The 25,646-nt window shown below is 37.2% G+C and overlaps 1 non-coding gene across 1 annotated transcript; it reads left to right on the plus strand.

Moving 5' to 3' along the window:
- The first annotated feature begins 8,075 nt into the window (after positions 1-8,075).
- On the plus strand, positions 8,076-8,182 carry LOC116118867. Its single transcript, XR_004126232.1, has one exon. It is a non-coding gene; the product is annotated as a small nucleolar RNA R71 (small nucleolar RNA).
- The last annotated feature ends 17,464 nt before the right edge of the window (positions 8,183-25,646 follow it).

Consider the following 25,646-nt stretch of genomic DNA (forward strand, 5'->3'; position numbering starts at 1 on the left):
AAGATGTATCAAGATCTAAAGAAAGGCTATTGGTGGCCAGGTATGAAGAATGTTATTGCGGAATTTGTAGCTAAATGCCTGGTATGTCAACAAGTGAAAGCAGAACACCAAAGGCCATCAAGATTACTTCAACCACTTAGTATTCTTGAGTGGAAATGGAGAGTATCTGATGGATTTTATTGTATGCCTCCCTAGAGTTCAGAGAGGATTTAATGCTATTTGGGTGATTGTTGATAGATTGACAAAATCAGCCCATTTCCTTCTAGTGAAAGAGAGCACTACTTCGGATCAGCTAGCCCAGATGTACATCAGAGAGATAGTGAAACTTTATGGGGTACCCAAGACAATAGTATCAGATAGGGATTCCAGATTTGTCTCCGCTTTCTGGACGAGCTTACAGAGGAACTTGGGTACTAGATTAGCCTTTAGTACCGCCTATCATCTGCAATCTGATGGACAGACAGAGAGAACAAATCAAGTGCTTGAGGATATGTTGCGAGCTTGCTGTATGGATTATAGAGTATCCTGGCATGAGATGTTGCCCTTAGTGGAGTTTGCTTACAATAATAGTTATCAGTCTACAATTAAGATAGCGCCTTTTGAGGCCTTGTATGGTAGACAATGTAGGTTTCCACTACATTGGGATGAGATAGGTGAGAAAGATGAGTTGAATATAGCTATTGGGCCAGAGATGACTTAGAAATTGATTGAAGATGTGAGGCTGATTAGAAGTAGAATGCAACAAGCCCAAGATAGACAGAAAAGTTATGCTGATTTGAAGAGAAAGGAAGTTGAATTCAAAGTGGGTGATAAAGTTTTCTTGAAAGTTTCCCCCTTTAAGCGGGTAATGCGGTTTGGAAATAAAGGGAAGCTAGCACCGAGATTCATTGGTCCATTTGAAGTGTTGCAATGAGTTGGGAAAGTACCCTACAGATTGGCACTACCACCTAGTATGGACAAGGTGCACGATGTTTTCCATATCTCGATGTTAAGAAAGTATGTAAGTGATCCCTCCCATGTATTGAGCACAGAGGATGTAATTGTGGAAGAGAATCTCGTGTATGAGGAACGTCCAGTTCAGATTTTGGACCAGAAGATTAAAGAGCTCCGGAATAAGAGTATTCCTTTAGTGAAAGTCCTCTGGAGAAACCATAAAGTTGAAGAAGCTACTTGGGAGACTGAGCAAGACATACAAAATTGTTACCTAGAGTTATTTGTCTGAATTTCGGGGACGAAATTCTTTTAAGGGGGGAGAATTGTAACGCCCCACTTGAGGTACGTAGTTAAGATTTGATGAATGGCTTGAATGTTTGTTGATTTATCCTCATTTGAGTCTGTATATTGTTAATATGGTTTGGTTGACCCTTGGGTGAAAGGGTGTGTTGGTTTGGTTGAGTGATTGCCCTAAAAATTTGTAAGACTTGGCGAAATCTTGATGTTACAGTCTTCGTTGAGGCAAAGAAGAAGCTTCACAGCGGCGATGAAGTGCTACACACCGTGTAGCTGCTGTGAGTTTTCGTCGGAGCGAAGAAATAGCTTCACTGCGATGAAGACTCAGCTGAATTTTTCCCTTGAGTTTTAGAGAATTTCCTCTTTTGGGACTCATTGACCATTCTACCCCTATTTAGCAGGAAAAGTGGGAGTGAAATGCAAGGAAATTACATGGAGAATAATATGAATGGGGATGTTTTTGCAAAGAATGAAAGGTCATAGGTGGAATTTCAAAGAAGGAGCAAGGGTGTATTGGGAAAGAGTGGAGAAAATATAAGATATTAAGGGCTTAGCTTTAGAAACCCTTTCATTTGCTTCTTCACCACCGCCTCTTTCATCCTTCAATTCTCTCAAATTTTCATTCAATTTTCCAAGGATCTTTGAAGAGCTTTTGACTAGATATTGATACAAATTGATCCTAAGCACTAAAAGGTTTAAGAGGAAGTATCAAGCCATCAAGAGTAGAGAGCTTAAGTGGTTTCTCCTTGAGCTTAAGGTACGTAAATCCACCTAAGTTGTGATTTGTATGATTGAATGATGTTTAGAGATTTTATATATGCATAATGCTTGAATTTCTATGTTTGAAATGAGTTGATGAATTCATGAATGAGTTCAATGTTGTTTTATGAAAGAATTTCCACCATGAGTAGGGTGGATTGTGTTGATAGGTTTTGGTAGAAATATGGAGAGAATTATAAGAATTTGAGAGGAATATTTGAAGTGTGTTTTCTTTGCAGGATGTGTGATGATTTAAGGGAGTTGAACTCCTATTTTGGATGATTAAGAAAGAAGTATATTAAAAATTAGAATAGAGTTTATGTATGCACACATATTGTTTGATGAAATGTCTAAAAGAAGCATGAGTAGAAGTAGAGAACCTTACTTTATGCAACATAGCATATTTGCATGTCATGAATGCATATAAGAAATATTTTAGGCATGAGCCGTCCTTATGCATATGTTTAATTGAGTAATCACATGAGAAAGAAATATGAGAAATGAGAAAGAAACACTCTAAGAATATAGATAAAGAAAAGAATCAATTCTCTTAGAATAAAGAGAAAGAAAGAACTAGCACTAGAGAATAAAATGATTATTAAGTGCTACAGAAAAGAAAAGAAAATAGGTTGTGCGATGGGGAACCCATGAGTGTAGAGTTACCAGCATGTAAACCGCCATGAGAGAGCGGAATGAGAATGAGAAACAGAATTTGTATAGTCGTGAGAATACATGCGGATGAGAGCTATACACGAAAGAGAGTACACTCACATGGTGAAGGGTTCCAAATCCATGCATCGACCAAGACTGGCAAAGAATAAGAATAAGAAAAGAATAGAAAGAAAAGAAGCGAAAGAAAATGCATTGTTATGCTTTAATGTCTCGTCCGTGCATGGTTATGATATTCTCCATGGGTGATGAGAATAGAAAGAAAGAAAAGAATAGTGAGAACTAGGATTAGAGAAAGTGACAAGAGTACGAAGAGAATTGATGAGTAATGCACGGGGATTATGGAGTAGAAGATTTAGTTACTGAGCATCTTTGTTCTCACTCCATTGTTTTCTTTATTGTACAGGACATAGGTGAGGACCTGGTCAGATGGACGTCGGCAAGCGGGGAGACTTGGCTGCACTGTCCACTGTCTTTTTGAGAGTCTTTTGTACAAATGATGTTGTACTATGTAAAGAATGTATTTATTAAGTAAAGAAAATTTTTGGACCCAACCTTTTTGATAAATATACTGGTCTTTTTATTGATATATTTTATGAATATGATAGTAGAAAGAAGTTGTTACAATAATAATTCATATGGCTTAAACGGGTGCCTAGGGACAATTTCATTCATGGGTTGGCTAGAAAAGCTCAAACATTCCAAAAAGAATGGCTAAATCATCTCCTCAACCATGTCTAATCCTAGAATTTCGACTCAAGCACTTCTCTACTAGGTTCTAGAGTCCACCAACATTATCAAACTTTACCTAAGTACATAAAATAAATCTAAGCATGCCAAAAAAGTGAAAATGGTGGTTGAATCACTCAACAAACCTCAATAAAAAATCAGTCAATAAACCTAAACTTGAAGCAATGCTTAACATTTCTCAACAATAAAAACGCAACAATCCAATTCGCATCATTGATTTATACAATTCATCATCGGCAAAAACTATCAAACCAAAATAAAATCAAATAAAATCAAAAAATTTCTAATTTTCCTACCCCCCAAACAAAAGATGACATTGTCCCCAATGTCCAAAACAAAAATATAAACTGAGTTTAATGTTTGAAATGAAAAACAAAATCAACTAAAAACAAATAAAAATAAAGAAAAAACAAAATAGGTGTTCCGGTGCTCATTCTTTGCCCCCCTCGGCTTCCTCTTCTTCCTCTTCTGACTAGGAGCCCATCCACTCATCTGAATCCCAGTCGGCCCATTGGAATTCTGAAGTGTCAACGTTGAGCTTGTTAAAGCTACTCTTCTACATCTCATACATCATCTGGGTCTACTCAGCCAACCAAGCTTGACGTTTTTTCATATGTTTCATCATACCGATCATCTACTGCATTATCTCCTTCTGTGTAGCTGTGGAGCTGGAGGATGTGACTGGGCTTTGTGCGGTTCTCTGCCGTTTTGTTCCTGCCCTTGGTTGGTTAGCTTCTAGACGTTTAAGATACTTCTGAAAATAATCTGAATCGAGGATAGGGGCAGCATGAATACGTTGCTCATCACCATCCACCTTGGCTCTAGCTCTAATGCACAAAGCTGTAATGAGATATGGGAAAGAATAACTTGATCGCCCTAGTTTGGCGGCATGATGAATGTTGTTCAAGATAATTCGTCCTACATTTATACTCTTTCCTGTGGCAATAGAATAAAGCAGTAATGCCTTCTCGTAAGTTACCATGCTATAGTGCGTTTCCGGCATCAATCTCGCACTAACAAAATATTGCCATAGCCGAGCCATCGGTGTCAAAGAAGTTCCCTTAATGGTCTTCTTTTGTTTCTTCGACACTGACCAAGTTGCATCCGGTTTTGCAATGACCGGAAGAATGATACCATCCTCCAACTGTGTCCTCCTAAACCTTCCTTACTCATCCTGATCAAACCCAAGCAAGTTATAAAACTTATTGATCACATCTTCTATAAACGGCACATCAATCCCTCTGACAAATGCAGTACCCTCTTCATAATCCAAGAGATTGGCATAAAACTCTCTTATTAGCGGCTCTACAGCCGGCTGTGTAGGAGCACTCATAAACAGTTCCCATTGTCTCCCTCGACTCCAATCCAACGCCTGACTTGCGGTCAATCCGCCCTCAGGAATAAAGCCCTTATCACTTCTTTGGATAGCCCCTTGATATCGTTTCTGGGCCTCTTCATTCACAAAGCAGCTGTCCACTTTCTTTCCTTTTCCCTTTCCTTTGTATGGCAACTTAACTTAGGGTGCCATTTTCTATAATTCAATTCACAGCGCAACCCAAAAATTCAAGCCTAGGTTCCCCACAATAACCAATTTAAACCTGAGAAAGAAAATTGAAAACACTTCTAAAAATTCGCAATCAGACCGCCAGACTACGATTTCTCCAAAACTCAACACCCATACTCCTCAATATCACAACATGCACAATAAACCCTTCTTCAACAAAATCGAACTCACAAAATTCGCAACTCAACCAAAAATAAATTTTTCAGATCGACAACTTAAAACTTGAAATTTTGCGAAAATGAGTTTAGGGAACTTGAAATCTTACCAATACGAAGGATTATTAGCCACCAATTTACTCAGAATCAGCCCAGATTGGAAAGCCCCAAATTTCTTGAACTTGAAATTTTCATGAATTTTCGAAAAAAATTTGTTGTTGAAGTGAGTTGTTTTGGTGTTTAGGAGGGTTAAGGAGTGAAAACTTTGGTTGGGAAAACACTTGGGTGGAAAAGGATTGAAATTGGAAAATTTTTCTCTCAAATGTAATTGAAAAAACGCGTGGAAAATGAAAAGACAAAGTGAGTATATATAGAAAACATGCTTCGTCACGGTGAAGTTCTTCTTTCTTCAAACCCTAATTTGAAACCTAGGTTTCGTTAGGGCGAAAAATTATAATGGCTAATCGCTGTGGCAAGAAAAAATCTTCGCCGCGGCGAAATTGCCTTAGCGAAATTTCGTCTAACCTTCTTCGCCGTGACGAAGACAAATTTTTCGCTGCGGCGATAAAATACAGTAGCTACCACCAATTTTCAGGTTGCTTCGCTCCGACGAAGAACAATCTTCGTCGGGGCGAAGTTTGGGACTTTTCAAAACTTATTTTTACCTAATGTGCTTTGCCGCGGCGAAGAATACTTCTTCGCCCTGGCGAAGTCTAAAGCATTTTCTTTCCTTGCATTAGCTGAAAACTTCACCTGAAACACCCAAAAACACACAAATTAAACAAGAATCAAACACACTGAAATAAAAGTAGAAGAACAAAAATTTAAAACACTTGGGTTACCTCGCAAGAAGCGCTTGTTTATAGTCGATAAGCTCGACTCTCTCAATTTTTCACATCAGCCCAGACTATCCAAGTACATCACATCCCGAAAATTTCCCTTGTACTGGAGCTTCATTTGTTGATGATCTTTTCCACCCAGGGTCTTTGTTGAGAGCTTAGCCACCCATTTCCATCCCTTGATCATAACTTTGGTAGCTCGACTCTTCTCACCTACTGCCTTCTGTTTTCTTGGCTTTCCTTCACCCTTTTTGATCTCAGAGACTCGTTCCTTGTGCGAACTCAAACTCAACTGTGGCTTGTCTCGAAATTTTGTGCAACTCTTTCCGTTAGGTCCTCACTCTCGAACTGATTCGGTTTGACAATATAGCTCTTAATTTCCACCTTAGGACTATTCAGTTGGAAGGTTTCAATTCTTGACTGATCCACCACATCGATTTTTAAACACGACTCTTGTTTAGGTGGAGCTCTCATTGATTCAAGGACATTAAATGTTATTTCTTCATCTTGCATCCTCATGATTAACTTCCCTTCTTGAATGTCGATTAAAGCTCTTCCGATAGCTAGAAATGGTCGTCCCATGATAAGAGGAATCTCTTTGTCTTCTTCCATATCCAACACAAAGAAATCCGCAGGAAAAATAAACTTGTCCACCTTAATCAACACATCCTCCACAATGCCCCTCTGATGCTTTATTGATCGATCTGCAAGTTGTAAGCATATGGTTGTCAGCTTTACTTCACCAATTCCTAGTTTCCTGAAAACAGAAAAAGGCATAAGGTTAATGCTAGCACCTAGGTCACATAAAACTCGATCAAAGGTGATATCTCCTATAGTGCAAGAAATAGTAAAACTCCCTGGATCTTTGAGTTTCGGGGGCAGCTTCTTTTGGAGAATGGTGTTGCACTCCTCCGTAAGCATCACCGTTTCCTCACCTTCTAGCTTTCTTTTGTTCGATAGGATTTCCTTAAGGAACTTCGCGTAGCTCGGCATCTACTGCAATGCATCTGCAAAAGGAATGTTAATATGCAATTTCTTAAAAACATCAAGAAATTTAATAAACTGCTTATCCTAATTTTCTTTTCTGAGTCTTTGAGGAAAAGGTACGGGTGGTGTGTGATGCGCCAACTCTGGTGGTATCTCGGGGAATGGCAATTTCTCCTTCCTTTTCTTTTTCCCCTCATCCCACTTCTGCTCATCTTTCCTTGGGCTGGGTGGTTTCTCTTCAGTGATGATTTCTTCATCAACTTCTTCATCAGATTCTTCATTTTTCTTTGATGAATTTTCCTCTTTCCTTGAATTTTCCACCTCTTCTAAAACTCTCCCACTTCTCAACGAAATTGCATTTACTTGCTCACATGGGTTAGTCACTATATTGCTTGGTAAGGAAACCTGTGGTCTCTCATTTAGCTTCTCGGCCAATTGGCCCATCTGTACCTCAAGATTTTGAATGGACGCCCCTTGATTTCTGAAATTCATCCTTGCCTCATTCATAAATCCCGTGGTCTCCTGCATAAATTTCCCAAACATGTCTTCCAACTTTGTCACTCTTGGATCTCCCGGTTGATTATTCACCCCTGGTTGGTTATTTGGCAACGTCCTTTGGTTCCATTGATTATTTGGCTGGTTCTGATTGCCCCAAGCCAGATTTGGATGATTTCTCCACCCCGGATTGTACGTGTTGGAATATGGGTTGTTTGGTTGCCTCTGATTTCCTACCAAGTAGTTCACTTGCTCCAATGATGAAGATATGAAGCAAATGTGTTCCTTACTTGACACTCGCTGCTCACATGGTTTCCTGCACAAAAATCACAAGTTAGTTGAGGTGCTTGAATAGAGTTTACCTGCATACTTCCCAACTGTTTCTAAAGTGCCGTGAGTTAGGCTGAAATGGCTGTGAAGGCATCAACTTCATGAAGACTTGTAGATTTTCTTGTTATTGCTCTCTCATTTGGTCTTTGATAGTTGTTGCTTGCCAAAACCTCAAGCAACTCATAAGCCTCCTTTGGTGTCTTATTCTGTAAAGCTCCTCCTAACGCTGCATCCACCATGGTTTGCACATTACCCATCAGTCCATTGTAGAAAGTTTGGACTTGAAGCCAAACTGGCAACCCATGGTGTGGACATTTCCTCATCAATTCCTTGTACCTCTCCCAAGCCTTATACAATGACTCAGATTCATCTTGTAGAAATGATGTGATATCATTTCTCAGTTTTGCTAATTTTGCTGGAGGAAAGAACTTAGTTAGGAACTTCTGTGCTAGAACATTCCAAGTTGTGATAGTCCCCACTAGTAGTGCCATTAACCACCCCTTAGCTTTATCCCCCAAGGAGAATGGGAATAACCTTAACCTAATGGCATCATCTGACACTCCGTTCTACTTCAAGTGTCACAAATTTCCAAGAAGCTCACAATATGCTGATTCGGATCTTCCTTCAAATCACCATTAAACCTTACCGACTGCCAGATCATCTGAATGATTGCCGGCTTAATCTCAAAGTTGTTTGCTTACACCGTAGGCCCAGTAATACTCGACCCACTGCCATTAACCGTGGGAACTGAGAATTCCCTTAGTGTCCTGTTTTCTGGTTCTGCCATTTCAACAACTATTTCTTCTGTTTCAACCACTATGTCCTCTCTTTCTCTTCTCTCTCTGTTAACTCGTCTAGCGGTTCTCTCAATCTCAAGATCAACAGGAACCACTGGCTGACGTCTCGCTCTTCGCATAAACTACACATAATTAACGAAAGAAAGTGAGATCAGAAACCAACTGAAAATTTAAAACAAAAATTAAAACTTCAATCTAGCTCACTATAGAAAAACTCAATGTAAACTTAAAACTCAATCCCCGGCAACGGTGCCAAAAACTTGATGCGTGTCTCCTACAACATGCAATAAGAAGTAAGTATACTAGTTGCACAAGTAATATAATGATGAGTGAGTATCGTTCCCACGAGGATTGTTGCTAAGCACTAAGTTTTCTACTGTTTTCAAGTTGAAGAAATCGAATTCTTTTGGATTAAAGGGAGCAAATTAAACTATAATTAAAACAAAATTTTACTAAAATAAACTTAAACTATGAAAGCAAATTTAAAACGGGATAGAATCAATTCAAACAAACGGGTAGGGTTTTGACTTCATTCGAACTCTATGGGTTAATCTTTAAGAATTAAACTAAATTCATATTCTCATGCATTGATTGTAAATCGAACTCTCTAAAGTGTCCAACATACCTTCTCAGGCTATGTTGTCCTACTCTTCCCTATTAACCTTCCGCACCCAACTAAATGAAAGTTAATAAATCTAAGTTCATCAAGCACAATAATCCTAGATTGATTTCATCGGTTTTTGAATCTATCTCTAGCATCCAATAAGACAACGGTGATTACCCAAGAAGCTTAACACGAATTATCTCTCAATCTCATCATGTTCATCACATATAAACAATAAATACAGAATAATCACACAATTAAAGCAAAATCATATGAAATTAATAATCATCAACTTTCTAACCCATTAGAATCCGAACTACATCAAAACCCTAACCCAAAATAGGTTAGTTCATGGCTAAATCTATAAAACAATTAAACGAAATGAAAAACTCCAGGTTCAACATAATGGAAACAAAAGAAAAGGAAAAGAATCTCCCCAAATTGATGAATCCACTAGTTTCCTCAAATCTTCCAACTTTGTTAATCCAAAAATCACTCAAAAAATGAATCTAAAATAATGTAAAAACTCTCTGTCTCTCTCTCTCCACGAACTCCCTAAACAAAAAGACTAAGTATTTCTTTTATACCTCGCCCAAAATATTGCAACTTAGCCTAAACACGAAACTGTGTGTTTTACAAAAAATGGAGTACGCAGACTTCGCCGCGGCGAAGAAGGAATCTCGCCTCAGCGACAAAGGAGCTGAATCTGATGCGTCACTGGCCCATTTCGCCGCGGCGAAGTTTCCTGAAGAATTATGAAATTCCAGAATTGCCCTCTGCGTGCTTCTAAGTCTAAAAACTCCAAATCTGCCTTTATTCACTCAAAACTTCCATTTTAACATGAAACACGAAATGTAAGGAATTAAGTATCAATTCAGGCAAAAATAAACTAAGAAGTATATAAAATCCGGCCTAAAAGCTTAAATAAACTAGTATAATCCTCGGATTATCAAAGGCCCAAGGACTATGTTAAACATCTAGCAATGTGCCATAGTCCCTAAACCATGATGAAGAAATACTTCATCGAACCCTTTTCAAGTCATATGTACCATGCAGGTAAAGTCCCTCCATTGATATATTCTAATCGAGTATGGATTCATGAAACGTCAAAATCCTAAACTTGATCTTCCACCAAATAGTCAATCAATATGTCTAGAACTTGTCATCACGAACTTGCTTTCGTATGACTAATAATAGACTCTGGCCAGAGATTCTAATTTCTGACATTTATTGACGTTCATCTAGGAACTCGAATTTGGATGGAGTTAGGGGTACTCCTGATCCTATATTTCCGAGTCAATGGATCCCTTTTTTGCCATCGTTCATTTCCTCATATGAACAACGCATGACCAAATAGGCTTTATCATACGAAACATGAATAGTCTCATACTTATATACCGTATGAACCATACGCATCCGTATCAGATCCTACCACAATGTCTCAGGTCAAAGGACTACATCGTGCACTGATATAACCAAACGATAAATCATTGACTACATGCCTTTCCAAGTGATTTGTCATTATTCGGTCATGTTCGAAACGCAGTTCACCAACCACTAATCCATACTAACGCCCTAGTGACATGACTATCATCATCATCCATACTTATATCAACTCATGATATCTTTTGAAAGCATCCAATATGCCTACTATGCAATATAGTTGCCCAAATTATATTGCTTCCGTAGGGAACCTTTTCATAAATTCATTTACCGATTAAATGAATCATCTGGACAATTCATATACATACTTTTTTTTAAATGCATGACTAAATAAAGGAAGCAATTTGTATATATGAATTGAAGAACTCTGTCTTCTATTACTTATGATATATTGATACAAGACAAAATGCTCTGAAACCGACAACACGAATGGTTTCTAGGGCATACTCTAACATACACTAACACGCTCACCCCACAATGTTTATATGTTTTGTAGGTAAGGATTAAGGCATGATGCTGGGAGAGGATTCCAAGGGACGCCATGAGCATGAAGGGATGTTTTAATGATGACTATTGAATGATTTTGCTAGGATTTAGTGTAGTAATTATGTTCATTTTTCATAATGTAGTAAATAGGTCCATGTTCTATAATGGAGTAAATATGTTTGTGTTAATAAAGGATATCAAATTGCTAGTATAGTTTGTAAAAGTGTGTATGTTCTAGTAATTATTACTATGGATTTCATAATTTACTCCAAGAAAGGAAACTATATTATTTGACTTGTACAATGAACTTACTATAGTTTAGAAATTAAAAAAAAATATATGTTTTTAAACTACAGGTTTATTCTTTAAATAGGGTTTCAAAATAAACTTCTTCCGTAGGCATGCATTTTCTAGGTTCTCAATGGCCAAGGGATACTTAGGAAATACCCGGCTAGGGAGGGGTTTTACAATTGGTATCAGAGCATGATTTTGGGTGTTCTAGATGGTGTTTTGATTGAAATGTTATAGTATTTATGAAGAGTGTGTTTTAAGTAAATGAAGTACCATCCCTTATGCGTCCCAAAATACTCTTGCCTGTTGATTGCTATAAGTATTTCTTTCCCTGCTTTAGTAAATAAGAGGAGCTAATATTGTTTGAAATTGTGTGAGCTAAGGGTATGGCTACAAGACGATCACACAGGATAGGCAGAAAGGGTGTAGAGAATCCCAATGAACCGTGCCCAAGTGAACCATTAGTACCAACAACTAACGCGCCCCCTACGGGGGGATTAGTTGCCGCTACCCATAATGCTCTAGTGTTAGATGAAGTTGCGGTTTCTAGAATGATTCAAACAGCCATAAATGGGGCCTTCAGAAGATTTATTCTAGAAGATATGGCTAACCAAGGACATGTGAGTTCTTCTACTTCGTTAGCTCAACCTCAACCTCAAGTTTCCCTCACGGCTCCAACAGTCAGACCAGCTATGACAATAAGTACTATTCCTTTGAGTTATGTACTACCAATTTATAATCTCTCCCAGAAGCACGAATCCTCAAAGTTTAGTGGTACCAATGACCCAACTGTAGTAGAGGAGTGGTTAGAGATTGTAGAGCGGGCGATGGCCCTATTTCCTATGAGTGACATAGAAAAGGTCCGTTATGCTTCCTACCTGCTAAAAGGTGATGCCAGGGTATGGTGGCAATTAATGGAACATACTTATATGGTGAGTGCTCTTTCCTGGAGTGAGTTTAAAAGGTTGTTCGAGGCAGAATATCGGTCAACTGATATGATATCCATAAAGACCGAAGAATTCACTAAACTGAAACAAGAGAATATGACAATTAGAGAGCATGCCACCATCTTTAATTCCCTAGCTCGATTTGCTCCCACCATGGTCAGTACACAACAGTGTCGATTAGAGAGATTTGTGAATGGATTGCACCCCAAAATTGCCCAAATTATGATGGCAGGTGGATAGCCTCCTATGACTTATAGTGATGCCCTAGAAAGAGCTTTGAGACCTGAAATTTATGTTAACAAAGAAAGAAAGATGGAGAGCTCTAAAGTGATTGGCAGTTCCAATTCTGGCCAGATCGCGACCCAAAAAGCAGATGTGGGGAGTTCCACTCAAGCCTCAGAGGGTTCAAAAAAAGGTGGCAAAAATAGGAAGATCCCATAGCAACAATGGAGAATGAACAGTCTCCCATATTGCCAAAAATGTGGGAGGCAATATAAGGGGGAATGTTTGAAAGGGTCCAATATATGCTTCAAGTGTAAACAGCTGGGGCACATGGTAAGAGATTGTAAAGTTACTCAGGAGAATCCTTTACAAGCTATAGTTCAACTGCCAAGGTGTATACAGTAGCCTAAAAGCAAGTCGAAGCCAACCCATCAGTAGTTACTAGTCAGTTGTAGTTCCACTCTAACTCATTGTATGTGTTTTTTGATTCTAGGGCTACCCATTCCCTTGTTTCTTGTGGTATGGTTAAAAGATTAGGGTTAGAGCCTAATAAAGTGGAACATGCTATTAGAATTGAGATGCCCAGTGGAGAGAGTTTCATTGCTAATGAGATATTATTGGGAGAGATGGTAGTGATTGTTGGGCATATATAATAACTCCTTTATACTAGGATACTCATAGAAATGCATAAAATAAAATACATTTATATCAACAAAAGTAGATGGGCCCAAAATTTTCTTTTATTATATATAAACATTCTTATTACCAAATAAGATATCATTTTAACAAAAGTTATCAAAAACAGTGGATAGTGTAGCTATTGCTCCTCGCTTACCGACACCAATCCGATCGCGTCCTTACCTAGATCCTGTAAACACAAAGAAAAACAACGGGGTGAGCACAAAAGTAATGCTCAGTAAGTAAATCCAAAGAAAAACAACGGGGTGAGCACAAAAGTAATGCTCAGTAAGTAAATCCTCTACTCGTCTGTCCCCGTAACTCTTTCTCTTAATTCTTTCCTTATGCACTTCTCGTCTCATTTATTTTCTCTTTCTGTTTCTCTTTCACACAACTTTCTTTTATTAATTTTCTATTGTAAGTCACAACCTTATCTTACCGGAGACACGGTCGGGTGGAGTTCACAAGCGCCAACCCACTCTTTGTGACTTTACTCATTGTCTCTTTATTCTTTCTCATGTTTTTCTCATTCTTTCTCACTTGAATGTCATGACCTCATTTTACGGGATGCACGACCGAGTGGAGTTCATAAAGCACCAACCCCCTCTTTGTGTTTTTCTCATTCTCTCCACTCTTAGAGTAGTTCATTCACAAAGTTCTCTACTCTTTTTCAAGCTACTTCTCAATGCACAATTAATGTATAAGGATGGTTCATGCTTAAAATTTCTTATTTAATGCACTTATGCAACGTTGCATCAAGATAGTCATTATGCACAGGTCACACTCAAGAAGGCATAACTTGAGTTATACACATCGGATTGCTACGGTTTTGGTCTCGTTTTAAAGCTTAGATATAGGGCTACAACGTTTATGTTTTGGTCTCAACCCAGTTAAATATGTAAGATGCCAAAAATCACTCAGAATGTCATAGCTGTGACAGGGCAACCATGGTAACATGTTCTCACTTAGGCATTTCATCAAACATCAATTGTGCCTAAACAAACCCTAATTTAATTATCATTCAATTTGTTTCCTTAACCATCCAAAATGAGAGAAAAACTCTATTGTATCATCACCATAACCCCATGGCATAAACACTCCACAATACTTCTCCAATTCTTTCAATTTCATCTCAAACTACATTCTCATCACTCAACAACAATTCTCATAATTGAAGTGTATTCAACAACCACAAAGCAAATATTTATCTCAAATCATCTCAATAACATAACATACTTATACATACATAAATCTCTACTCAATTTCTACTCAAAATAATTTCTCAAATCTCAACTTGGGTTGGATTTACTTACCTTGTAATGGAGAGATTTCACTAACACTTTTCCTTTCCTTTGATAGATGGTCTTTTCTCTACAACTTTAAACAACATACTATAAGACTTCAACACATATATAGATAAATTTCACATCTAAAGCAAGAATCCTTACCTTAGGATGCTTTAGATTAATTCTCTACCAAGATCCAACTAAAAGCACTCAAAGATCCTTGAAAGATTGAAGGAAGAGTTGAAAGGAAATAGTGAAAGAGTATGGCGGTAGAAGAAGAATGAATGAAGGGTTTACCAAGCTTAATCCCTTTTTAGCTCATACTTTACACAAGCATTCCCATTTTGCCCTTGTTCTTTCTTGAAAATTTCATCTATGTCCCTTAGTCAATTACAATAATGCCCTCATTTTTAATGCATTCTCTATGAAATTCTATCTCTTTTCACTCCCCACTTTTTCAACTAATTTTGAGTGAAAAGACCATTTTACCCCTAATGAAAGTTTAAGGGGTTTTCTTCACATTTTTCTCAAATAACTTTAACAAAATTCAACTAAGGGTATAAGAACATAAATTAAATTACATACCTCCATGTGGGCATTACAGCTTATGTTAGCTATCGATTGTGTTTGATATGCCCCATTTTGATATGATTTTAGGCATGGATTTCCTGAGTAAGCATGAGGTATTGGTTGATTGTCGAAAGAAGGCCAAATTTAACTTAGATACTGGAGATAGACTCTGTTTTGGGGAGGGCCATATACATAGCTTAATGATAAGTGCTATAAGGGTTGCATGTGGTACATAGCTAATGTGGTAAATAGAGGGAAGTTTTTGGACTTAAATGTTCAATATGTGCCAATAGTGTGGGAGTTAGAAGGTGTATTTCCAAAGGAGTTACCAGGACTTCCTCCGTAACGAGAAGTTGAGTTTTGTATTGATTTAACTTCCGGTACGACACCAATCTCTAAAGCCTCATATCGAATGGCTCCAGCTGAGTTGCAAGAGCTGAAAAAACAGCTTCAGGAGTTGTTGGATAAGGGTTTCATTTGACCTAGTCATTCTCTTTGGGGAGCTCCTATTTTGTTTGTTAAGAAGAAGGATGGTTTGATGAGGATGTGTATTGACTATAGGGAGTTGAATAAGGTGACTGTGAAAAACAAGTTTCCTCTTCCTAAAATTGATGACTTGTTTGATCAACTAAAGGGAGCCTCAGTATTTTCTAAGATTGACCTTCGGTCAGGTTATAATCAAGTGAGGGTCGCTGATGGAGACATTTCTAAGACTGCTTTCCGAACCACGTACGGACATTATGAGTTTGTAGTGATGCCATTTGGATTAACCAATGCACCGACAATGTTCATGGATTTGATGAATAGAGTTTTCCATGATTGCTTGGATAAGTTCCTGGTGGTTTTTATATGTGACATCCTGGTCTATTCCAAGACAGAAGAAGAACACAAAGGGCATTTAAGATTCGTGTTACAGAGATTAAGGGAGAAGAAGTTGTATGCCAAATTCTCCAAATGTGAATTTTGGTTAGATCATGTGGCATTCTTGGAGCATGTGATTTCATAAGAAGGTATCCCCGTAGACCCTAGCAAGACTGAAGCAGTTATGGAATGTACGAGACCGAAGACTATAAGGGAAGTCAGAAATTTCCTTGGGTTAGCAGGGTATTATAGAAAATTTGTGAAAAGCTTTGCTAAACTGGCTTCTCTACTCATAGCTTTGACAAAGAAAGAAACCCCATTTAGATGGAATGAAACCTGTGAAAAGAGCTTCCAAGGATTGAAGAGCAGATTGACTACTACTACTCCTATCTTAGCCCTTCCAGAAGATAGAGTAGATTATGATATTTATATTAATGCTTCTTATAATAGTTTGAGGGTGATATTGATGAAAAAAGGCAAAGTGATTTCTTATGCCTCTCGTCAGTTGAAAGATTATGAGAAGAGGTATCCCACTCATGATCTCGAGTTACCAGCTGTTGTTTTTGCTTTGAAGATCTGGAGACATTATCTCTATGGGGTGAAATGCAATATATACACATATCATAAGAGTTTAAAGTACTTCTTCACTCAGAAGAAGTTAAATATGAGATAGAGAAGATGGCTTGAACTAGTGAAGGACTACGAGTGTGACACTATGTATTAACCAGAAAAAGCTAATGTGGTTGCAGACGCCCTCAGTAGAAAAGTCTCCTTAGCCTAGTTAACATTTCAAAAGCATCTATAGTGGGAAATCATAAATGAAGGGTTAGAATTGGTGATTGAAAGACTATCTAGTATTGAAGTTCGGTCTACACTATTGGAGGAAATTAAAGAAAAACAAGCAAATGATGAATTTTGCAAAGGAATTGAGCAGCAAATGAAAGATGGCAAAGAATCAAAATTCAAATGGGTAAATGAGATCCTGAACTTCATAAACAGAGTGTATGTTCCCCAGAATAAAGAAACAAGAAAGAAAATTCTAGAGGAAGCTCATAGTACACTTTACTCTGCTCATCCTGGAGGTATAAAAATGTATCAGGATTTGAAGAAAGGGTCTTGGTGGCAGGGATGAAGAAGGATGTAGCTGACTATGTAACCAGATGCTTAGTGTGTCAGCAAGTTAAGATGGAGCATCAACGTCCGTCAGGGTTGTTGCAGCCACTCAGTATTCCTTTGTGGAAGTGGGAGGATATTTCTATGGATTTTATCATTGGTCTTCCCAAAGTACAAAAAGGTTATAATGCCATATAGGTGGTTATTGATAGACTAACTAAGTCTACTCATTTCATTCTAGTGTCAGATAAGATTTCCTCTGACTAGTTGGGTCGATTATATGTTAAAGAGATAGTGAGATTACATGGAGTACCCAGTACTATTGTCTCAGACAGGGATGCCAAATTTATGTTAGCATTTTGGTGTAGCATGCATAAGACATTGGGTACTAAAATTAGCTTCAGCATAGCCTATCATCCTTAGACTATAATGCCTCCATTCTCATAAAAACATGCATAGTAAGAGTACATGTAAAAATAACATAAAAAGTTGGGCCCAAAGTTTTCTTTTATTGAACATATGTATTCTTTATACAAATATATACAAGATTTGTATCATATGCAAAACTATCAAAATAGGGTGGATAGTGTAGCCATTTCTCTTCGTGTGCCGATGTCCATCCGACTGTGTCCTCATCTAGAACCTGCAAAAACATAGGGAACAACTGGATGAGCACAAAACAATGCTTAGTAAGTAAACCCATTTACTCAAATATCCCTGTAACTTTCTCTCTAATTCTTTCCCTACCATTTCTATTGACTCTTTCTCTTATACAACTATCTATTTTCTCTTTCTCATAACTCTTTTATACTAACTCTCTTTCTAGTAAGTCACGGCCCCATCTTATTTTAGGCATGTCTGGGACTCGCTCCCACTCCCTGTGACTTCTACTCATTCTAGCCGATCGGACTTGGTTATGCATGGATTCGGAACCTTTGGCCATGTGAGTGCATAGAATCTCTCGGGTAAACTCGGGTATAGCCCTTATCCGCATGTACTCTACGGGCTACACCACTTCTCTCTCTGATACTCTTGCCGCTCTCTCTATGTGGCGTACATGCGGGAATACTCTAACCGTACTCACAGGTTCCCCATCGCACAACCTACTCTATTCTCTTATTTAGCACTACACTAGCTTTTACTCTATAGTGCTCATTCTCTCTTTCTCTTTACTCTCTTTTCTAGTGCATAGATAAGGCATAGTTAATGCACATAAATGACTCCTACTCATTAATGCATTTATGAAAAGCAACTATGACATGCAGCAACAATTAAGGCTTTCTACTCTTATTTATGCTTCTCTTGAGCATTTTATCATTCAACTCATGTGCATAAACAACTCTACTCTAACTCTAACTTTTCTCTTTTCTTTAATCATCCAAATGGGAGGAAACTCCCTCATAAACTCTAAATTTCCTGTCAAAAGAAAAACACTTCCATAAGCTTGCTCAAAACTTCCTCCAACTTCAATCAAACTCAACCCAACATCAAGCAAATAAAACACTTCTCATAACTCAATTTATGGGTATTACTCATTCATAACTACTAATCTCATTCATCTCATACAACAAATTTAATGAATACACACATATATATAACTCTACTCAAAAGAGTTCTTAACTCTCAACTTAGGTTGAATTTACTTACCTTATGGGGAAATAGCTTCTTTAACACTTCTTCTTTCCTTTGGGATCTTGCCTTTTCTCTACAACTTATCCAACAACCACAACATGAGACTCTAATCAAAACATAATAAAACTCTCATTTAAAGCAAGAATCCTTACCTTAGGATGCTTTAGATTAAAACCCTACTAAAAGTTACTCAAAAAGGCTCTTGGAAATCCTTGGAAGATTGAAGCAATTTGAGAGAATTTGGAGAATGGAGGAGGCGGTGGAATGGGAAAATGAAGAGTTCTCAAAGACTAAACCCCCTTAAATATCTCTTAACAACTCATTCTTCCCATTTTGCCCTTGCTCTTTCTTGGAAATTCCATCCATATCCTTTGATTCCTTACAAACACACCCGTATACTAACATATTCTCCATGAAATTTCCTTACATTTTACCCCCCACTTTTCCTACTAATTAGGGGTAAAATGGTAAAATAGTACCCAAGGGAAAAAATATCTAAAACTTAATAAACTTTTCAACCGGCACGTCGCTGCGGCGAAGAATCTTCCTTCGCCGCGGCGACAAGTATCCTTCGCCCCGGCGAGCCCTGTAACATCAAAAACCTTCTAACTTTGACTAAATCCAAGGCAAAAACTCAACATATCAACACAACCTAAGACCAACCAACCACTATTCACAAAAACCGACTCAATTAAGAGCGAAGAAAGAAACATTAGCAACGTACCTCAAGTGGGGCGTTACATAGACTGACGGGCAAACAGAAAAGACGAATCAGATATTGGAGGATATGTTACGGGCTTGTTGCATGGATTACCAAGTAAGTTGGTGCAACATTCTTCCATTGGTTGAATTTGCCTATAATAATATTATTCAAGCAACCATTAAAATGGCACCATATGAAACCTTGTATGGAAGGAAATGTAGATCTCTATTACATTGGGACGAAATAAGAGAAAAGAATGCATTAGCTCAAGCTCTCGGTCCAAAAATGACACAAAAGATGATAGAAGATGCAGAGTTAATCCGAGAGAGAATGAAGCAGGCCCAAGACAGACAGACAGACAGAAGAGCTATGCAAACCCGAAAAGAAAGGATATAGAGTTCCAAGTAGGAAACAAAGTGTTTGTGAAAATCTCTCCTTATAAGAGGGTGATGAGATTTGGAAGAAAAGGGAAACTTGCTCCTAGATATATCGGTCCATATGAGGTATTAGAGAAAGTGGGCAAAGTAGCTTATAGACTTGCCTTACTAGCTAGTATGGACCAGATCCATAATGTTGTCCATGTTTCCCTATTGCAAAAGTATGTTAGTGATCCTTCGCATATACTACAAGCAAATGAAGTGAAGTTAAAAGATGAACTAGTTTATGAAGAACGTCCAGTTCAGGTTCTAGATAGAAGAATTGAAGAGCTTCGAAATAAGAAGGTGTCGCTTGTTAAAATACTGTGGAGGAATCATAATGTAGAAGAAGCGACATGAGAGGTTGAGCAAGATATGAAGGAAAGATATCCAGACCTCTTCAACTGAATTTCATGGACGAAATTCTTATAAGGGGGGATGATTGTAAACCCCGCATTATTATTCCAATGCCCTAAGGTATTAAATTCTACCCTTTCAGGTAATTTTCTTTTTTTGAATGGAAGGGTAAAATGGTCCATTTGCATGAATTTCGAGATGTGGCCATTATAAAGTGTAAGGGGTTATGTCATTGAAGAAAAATGAGGGTAGAATGGTCATAAAGTAGATTGATAGGGTTAAATGGCTTAAACAGTAACTAAGGGTATAATGGTCTTTTCACACAAATCCATATGAATTAAGTATCTATAAAAGTTTAGCAAGGGTAAATTAGTCATTTACCTAATGGGATTTCTTAATTACCAAGTGTTTAAAAGAAGTCAAATGACATTAAATGAGTGCTAATCATTATGTTGTGGTGGAAATGACCAAAAAGCCCTTATATGAAAAATTTATGCCAAATGACCCTTATATCTAACTTTTAATGACCAATCACAATAGAGTAGTAATAAAATAAATATCTATAAGGTTTTAAGAGAGAGGAGTCGGCCTTGTACACCGCAAATGCATCATCTTCTTCTTCCTCTCTCAAATCCACCATAAAAGACACTAATCCAAGCACTTTCTTCTAAATTTTTCTTAGGGTTCCAAGCAAATTCTTGAAGGAGATCAAGATTCACCATTAGGAGATTCAATTTGAAGGGTTAAGGTAATCCCTAAAACCCTAGCTTGATGAGTTTGAATGTATTAAAGCAATTACATGAGTGTTAATGCTTGTTATAGGTGAAGGTGTTTATTTGGAGCCAATGAAGAGTGTTTCTTTTTCAGTTTTGATTGCCAAGGTAAGGGGAAAACCTTCTTGTTAGGAAATGATCAAACATGGCAGCGGAAAAACAAAAACATTTACAACAACGGATCGTTCCTTAGAACCAAGATCAAGGTACAATTTTACAGTTTATATTTTAAATAAGAATCTGCAGATTTTAGTTTAAAGTTTAAGAAATCATACGCTCGTTTGGAGGCTCCTCCAACTTGTCTCTGAACGTATTTCGCTATCGACCCAAGTGTAGGATCGAACCGATGTAGTCCACATGAAGATAACCTCAAGGAACTAGAGAGGGATTTGCTAGATCCTCTTTAGCCTTTAAAAACCAAGAAGAAATCAAAGTGTATTTGATTTTTAGCAAAAAGCAAAACTGTTGTGAGAGAATGTTAAAGGGGCTGGAACTTTAGTTTAATATCATTGAAATGAATAATCTTTTTTATTTCACAAAGTGTGCACTTATATAGTGCACACTTTAACCTATTCCATCATGGAATGGGCTTGGGCTCCAACCCAAACACCCCTTGCATCCAAACATCCCTTTAAGATATTTTAATTCTAAGTTATATGATCTCAATTAAATTCAATATATTATATATATATATATATATATATATATATATATATATATATATATATTAACATTTGACAATAATGATAATTTATTAAATATATGCGAACACTATTTAAACGTAATCTCACTTATTTGATTTTAACATCAAATTAATAAAGGCTACGACCTCAGAAAATTAATTGCACTGTGAAATTACCAAAATACCTTTTGCCTAAAAAGACGAAAACGCCCTTCTTCTAAAGGTTCTTGAATTATTCTTTAGTATCGCGATTAACACCAATTAATCGTCTCACTAATACACAGACCAAGATTGGCCCCTAGCAAGGCATCATGGCCACCCGATAGATTCAGATTCAACGAAATAGCTACCTGTCAACGATATGGTTACCGTACAATCCAATCCTTTCATCATCCATTATCTCGATGAGATCGAGGCATAGAAATAGTGTCAACCTTTGGTTACTCTCGATATTGTGTATTCAGATACTAGACCAATGACCTGTATTATAAACTGGATAAAGCAAAAACTTAATCCCACTGTGGCCATAGTTTTAGTGTCATTGCCATTTACTAAATTGCGCCGTGAGATAACTTCTCCCATACCCAGGAGTGATGAATCCTTTGTCTATCCACCATAGTCTTGATACACTCCTTGATGCAGGCAATCACTATCGTATTGACAGCTCTGAATAGAACTGCGTTAGGCTAGTGTCAAACTACACCAATCGGTGCACAAGGCGCTCCGGTGATCTCAAGTCTAAGGATCACATGCACCGCCATTCGTTAGAGGATTTTTTCCATGGGCACTGGGGTTACCATCCATATGGAATCCTTTGGTGGGTCAGTCAGTGAACTTGACTACACCAAGCACCTATGTGTTGCACTAGGTTGTCACCAAACAATCTTGACAAGTGAGATTAGTCACTATCTTTCAACAGGGTCGTTCAACACTATGATAGCCTTGCCGTATTATCTGTGCCCTTTACTTCAGAATAATACTAGGGCTACGGACGTTTCTAGAATGGCCCACCATATGTGCTCATAGGGTTCTCACTATCAAGATTTGAAACACTTGGTACCTCATCATGGTTCTACCGTTCTAAGGACATATACCAATACATACAATGATGATTTACGTGATATAGTATAAAATGCCTTTTATTGATCAATGAACATTATTACAAAGAGTCAATTCTACAATAATTGATTGGCTCTACGGCATCTACTCTAACACTCCTTTAAACTATGTTATCAACACCTAGGGTTAGTAAACCTTAATTTTTGTTATGTTAAGTTGATGTATAAAGTTATGGTTTGTTTATGTATTGTGTGAATTGGTGTTGGTTGAGGTTTATGTTGGGAAAGGAAGAGGATATTACCACTTAAGAGATTTGTAGTTGGACGATGGTTGGCACGTGTTTGAAAGTGAAAGGGAGAGTCTTATGTGACTTTTATGACTTGGTTTGTGTTTGGGAAATGCTTGAATGATAATTGAATAATAGGCATGCAAAAGAATGCGGCATCAACCTTCCAAATAAAAAAAAAATTCCGAATTTCTTTGGAAATTCGGTTAAGGCACTAAATAAATCCTATAGCCTAACATGAACAAGAACGGTAAAAGACACATAGTGAAATTCCTAATGTATCATGAAATTTTAAGCGAATTAAGAAAATGAGAAATATTAAGAAAATATTCATGACAAGGAATTTCACTCAATTGACTAAAGATTTATGAAAGTGGTCATGGGTATATGCTAGATGAATGAACGTTATGAATGAGCGTGCCCATAACTTAGCTATAAATGACATGTATGATGAATGCATATGTAATGTTTATGCATGTTAAAAGGAGATGTTATCTCTTATGAATGCATTCTAAATGATAACATATATAGCCTAGTTTAGTTGACTTATAGAGGATTTACGAAATGTTAAAGAAAGGTTTCCATGAGTCTCTTAAAGCAAAAGGCCAAGATTAGAGTAATGGTATATGAGTTCCATGAGTCTCTTGAGGCGTAAGGCCAAGACCAAAGTAATGGTATATGAGTTCCATGAGTCTCTTAAGGCATAAGGCCAAGACCAGAGATATGGTATATGAATTCAATGAGTCTCTTGAGGTGTGAAACCAAGATCAGAGTAATGGAAATTTTATGAAAACCATGAGTCCTTTGAGGTGGTAATTAGGAACAAGGTAATGGTTCAAATGAATCTGATCGGTTTGTAAAGATAAACGAAATGTCAAATACCTAGATAAAAGAAATAGGCATGTCATGTTTGTAAATGTTGCATGAGTCATATATGTTTAGTGTTTTAGGATGTTTTAAATATACTATGACTTATGTGTATAAGAAATTCAATGTGAATATCATGACTATGATTTATGACATTGACAATGAATAATATGTTGTGAATTTATGAACGTTTTGTATGTGTAAGAAATCCATGAAACTTAGAATAGCCATATCCCCTTACTGAGCGGTTAGTGCTCACCCCACGATGTTTATATGTTTTGCAGGTAAGGATTAAGGCATGAAGCTGGGAGAGGATTCCGAGGGACGCTATGAGCATGAAGGGATATTTTGATGATGACTATTGAATGATTTTGCTAGTATTTAGTGTAGTAATTATGTTCATATTTCATAATGTACTAAATACGTCCTTGTTCTATAATGGAGTAAATATGTTTGTGTTAATAAAGGAAATCAAATTGCTAGTATAGTTTGTAAAAGTGTGTATGTTCTAGTAATTATTACTATGGATTTCATAATTTACTCTAAGAAAGGAAACTATATTATTTGACTTGTACAATGAACTTATTATAGTTTAGAAATTAAAAAAAAAAAAAAAATTTTAAACTACAAGTTTATTTTTTAAATAGGATTTTAAAATAAACTTCTTTCCTAGGCGTGCGTTTTCTAGGTTCTCAATGGCCAAGGGATACTTAGGAAATACCCAGCTAGGGAGGGGTGTTACATGCAAGTTGCAAAGGTCCATTTATGGACTCAAGCGAGCTTCAAGGAGTTGGAACATTCATTTCAATGAAACCGTAAAGGAATTCAGTTTTATCAAGAACGAAGATGAGCCCTATGTTTACAAGAAAGTAAGTGGGAGCACAATGACATTCCTAGTGTTGTATGCTGATGACATACTTCTGATCGGGAATAATATATCAAACTTGTAGTCGGTAAAGACTTGGTTATCCTAGTGCTTCTCCATGAAGGACTTAGGAGAAGCAACCTGCATCCTTGGAATAAGGATATACCAAGATAGATTGCATAGGTTGCTCGACCTGAAGTCAGAGTACACATATAGACAAGGTACTGAAGAGATTTGTACGTAAATCGATAAGGTAAATGTAGTGAAAAATGAAAAATTTTCCCATCAATTACTTGATGAACTCCAGATCAGGGTTTGATATGTATATATTTTACATGCTTAAATTGAAATAACACAAAACCATACAAGGATCATATCATACCAATGTTTGGAGGCTCCATCAATATCTCTGGATGTGATCTCACTACCGATCCAATTGTAGGATCGAACTCACATTGTCCACACGAAGACAGTACAACAGAGACCAGAGATTGGTTTTGCTAGAACCAATCCTTGGCTTTAAGGAATTAAGGTTTGGAAGGATGAAGTGAAGAAGAAAGGAAGAGAGGAAAAAAAAAAAAATTCTCTTAAAGTTTTTCACTCCACGACTGAATAATGAATTCTCTCAATGAAAACCTATTTTGCTTTTCTTTATATAGAAAAGGCAAATATAATTCCACCCCCAAAGTTTAGCAACAACCAAAACTTAGGTGGAATCGCACAGAGGTCCTTGTTTAATTATTTAGTTAAATATTAATATTAACTTCAATAACTAAATTCATAATTTTGCTAAATTATTCCAATAAAGTTGGATACAGGCTACAACCTCAGTAAATTTAATTACACAGCAAAATTACCAATATTTCATTTTGTCCAAAAGACAAAAATACCCTTCCATAGTTAACCATCCTTAAACTATCTCCTTAGTGT

This window comes from Pistacia vera, unplaced genomic scaffold, assembly GCF_008641045.1.
Source record: "Pistacia vera cultivar Batoury unplaced genomic scaffold, PisVer_v2 Contig860, whole genome shotgun sequence".
Classification (NCBI taxonomy): domain Eukaryota; kingdom Viridiplantae; phylum Streptophyta; class Magnoliopsida; order Sapindales; family Anacardiaceae; genus Pistacia; species Pistacia vera.